The sequence below is a fragment of the Labrus bergylta genome, chromosome 18, assembly GCF_963930695.1.
Source record: "Labrus bergylta chromosome 18, fLabBer1.1, whole genome shotgun sequence".
Lineage (NCBI taxonomy): Eukaryota > Metazoa > Chordata > Actinopteri > Labriformes > Labridae > Labrus > Labrus bergylta.
The window spans coordinates 23,900,942-23,903,562 of NC_089212.1; the positions used below are offsets into that span (position 1 = coordinate 23,900,942).

Consider the following 2,621-nt stretch of genomic DNA (forward strand, 5'->3'; position numbering starts at 1 on the left):
TTTTGAATTTATGCCTTGTGGTTACTTTATATTTCATACCACAGAAAATCAGGGCAGAGAAAAGATTATTTTAAACATAGATAAACAGCTCACTCAGATTATGCTTCCTCCATCAGAGAGTCTTTCAAGATCTCTGAACAATCTTCAACAGTGCAAAAGAAAGAAAGTCTTTCCACCAGTTTCCTGCTCTGAAGGAAACATCTGAACTCTTCGTCATGGACAGCGAGGCCAAACTATTCAGAAACACATTTCTCAAGTCAACAACTGAAGAAATGATCCCCGAAAGTATAGTTTTGGTTTGTTCTGGATGTTTCTCAGAGTCTTAAGTCTGGAGACGAGAACTTTTACTGATGGTCGACTCCTGAGACTCACTAAGACAATCCTACAATCAGTGAGGAATAAAGTGCATGCATTTACCTCAATACAATGCAAGAAATTCTGTTTTTATAACATGTTTTTGTAACTTTGACAACCCATGCAATGTTGAGCATGCGTCACCAAAACAATATTCATTGCAGTATATTTTAGAATAACTTTAAAGTCAAATTTGTCACTGATTGTAGGAGTAGTGTGTTAGTGAGTCTCAGGGGTCGACCATCAGTGAAAGTTCTCGTCTCCAGACATAAGACTCTGAGAAACATCCAGAACAAACCAAGACTATACTTTCAGGGATCATTTCTTTAGTTGTTGACTTGAGAAATGTGTTTCGGAAGAGTTTGGTCTCGCTGTCCACGATGAAGAGTTCAGATGTTTCTTTCAGAGCAGGAAACTGGCGGGAAGATTTTGTTTCTTCTCTGCTGTTGAAGATTGTTCAGAGACTTTGAAAGACTCTCTGATGGAAAAAACATGATCTGAGTGGACTGTTTGCCTGTTAAAGTATTTATGACAATTAAAGTCTATCATGGCTTAACCAAAAATATTAATTATAAATTCACACTGTATCTTCATACTTACTACTTGCAGGTTACTTCAGCTTCTCCAGCTGTTCACACCTTGACTTAATAAAAAGATGGAAGGTGTCTCGTCTCTTGAATATTAACAAACAGCAACAGAAGGTGAAGAAGCTGCTGTGTGGGAGAACTCAAAAATTAAAGTAGAGAAACAAAAGTCTGATTTAAAAGACGCTCTTAATTATAGTTAAGCCTTTAATAGAAGATTATTGAGAACACGAAACCCATATTTGTGAGGCATCATCAGGAAGAATTTACATTTCTTAATTCTAGTCGTTTATTAGGATTCATTTTCCAAAACAAAGAATGTAAGGAAAAGGTAAACACAGACAAACAGTGTTACGTTTTTAATGTGAACCTTCTATTCCCTGACAGATATTAGGAGCTAAATAATAATTTTATCTGCTTAAATCTTAGGTTTTCAACTAGCTAAAGGAACGTCACTAGTGTTTGTGGTGTTACAGCTTCATTCTTACAGTTGTGGTCAGAGAAACACAGAATATTCTCTGATTTTCATCCAATGCCTTAAAATTGCTATATTTCTCATATCACTGAAGATCAGAGTAGAGACAAGATTATTTTAAACATACATAAAGATCCACTCAGATCATGTTCTCTCCATCAGGGAGTCTTTCAGAATCTGTGAACAATCTTCAACAGTGGAAAAGAAACAAAGTCTTCCCACCAGTTTCCTGCTCTGAAGGAAACATCTGAACTCTTCATCATGGACAGCGAGACCATACTCTTTAGAAACACATTTCTCAAGTAAACAACTAAAGAAATGATCCCTGAAAGTATAGTCTTGGTTTGTTCTGGATGTTTCTCAGAGTCTTATGTCTGGAGACGAGAACTTTCACTGATGGTTGACTCCTGAGACTCACTAAGACAATCCTACAATCAGTGAGGAATAAAGTGCATGCATTTACCTCAATGTAATGCAAGAAAGTCTGTTTTTGTAATGTGTTTTTGTAACTTTGACAGCCCATGCAATGTTGAACATGTGTCACCAAAATATTCATTGCAGTATATTTTAGAATAACTTTAAAGTCAAATTTGTCACTGATTGTAGGAGCAACGTCTCGGTGAAGCTCAGGAGTCGACCATAAGTCAAAGTTCTCGTATCCAGATATAAGACTCTGAGAAACATCCAGAACAAACCAAGACTATACTTTCAGGGATCATTTCTTTAGTTGTTGATTTGAGAAATGTGTTTCGAAAGAGTTTGGTCTCGCTGTCCACAATGAAGAATTCAGATGTTTCCTTCAGAGCAGAAAACTGGTGGGAAGATTTTGTTTCTTCTTCATTATTGAAGATTGTTCAGAGTTTCTGAAAGACTCTCTAAAGGAGGAAACATGATCTGAGTGGAATCTATAATCTTTACTAACATTAAAACTCTATTGACTAGAGAAAATGCTTCCATAGTTATTTGCAGTAATCTAATGTGTTATCTGACTTGCTGTTACCTAGTATTTTGCTGTCCTGAAGTTGTGCAGGTGGAGAATTGGCTTTTTTGATACAGAAGATATAAAAAAGTAAGGCTTGAACGTGCAATTTGCAGAAGAAGATTTCAAAACTCTTTCCAATTGACTGGATGTCTTGATTTCTACCAGAGTTCATCATGTTGTCATTACTTCACATGCAGAAAGAGAAGAGGGAGTTTCATGAAACTGA

The 2,621-nt window shown here is 36.3% G+C and overlaps 4 non-coding genes across 4 annotated transcripts; 2 read left to right on the forward strand and 2 right to left on the reverse strand.

The window, feature by feature from the left end:
- Positions 1 to 88: 88 nt before the first annotated feature.
- LOC114921102 (small nucleolar RNA U3) lies at positions 89 to 295 on the reverse strand. Its single transcript, XR_003809398.2, has one exon. It is a non-coding gene; the product is annotated as a small nucleolar RNA U3 (small nucleolar RNA).
- Positions 296 to 653: 358 nt separating this feature from the next.
- LOC114921093 (small nucleolar RNA U3) lies at positions 654 to 860 on the forward strand. Its single transcript, XR_003809394.2, has one exon. It is a non-coding gene; the product is annotated as a small nucleolar RNA U3 (small nucleolar RNA).
- Positions 861 to 1,547: 687 nt separating this feature from the next.
- On the reverse strand, positions 1,548 to 1,754 carry LOC114921098 (small nucleolar RNA U3). The gene has a single exon (XR_003809396.2). It is a non-coding gene; the product is annotated as a small nucleolar RNA U3 (small nucleolar RNA).
- A 355-nt stretch (positions 1,755 to 2,109) lies between these two features.
- On the forward strand, positions 2,110 to 2,316 carry LOC114921090 (small nucleolar RNA U3). Its single transcript, XR_003809391.2, has one exon. It is a non-coding gene; the product is annotated as a small nucleolar RNA U3 (small nucleolar RNA).
- The last annotated feature ends 305 nt before the right edge of the window (positions 2,317 to 2,621 follow it).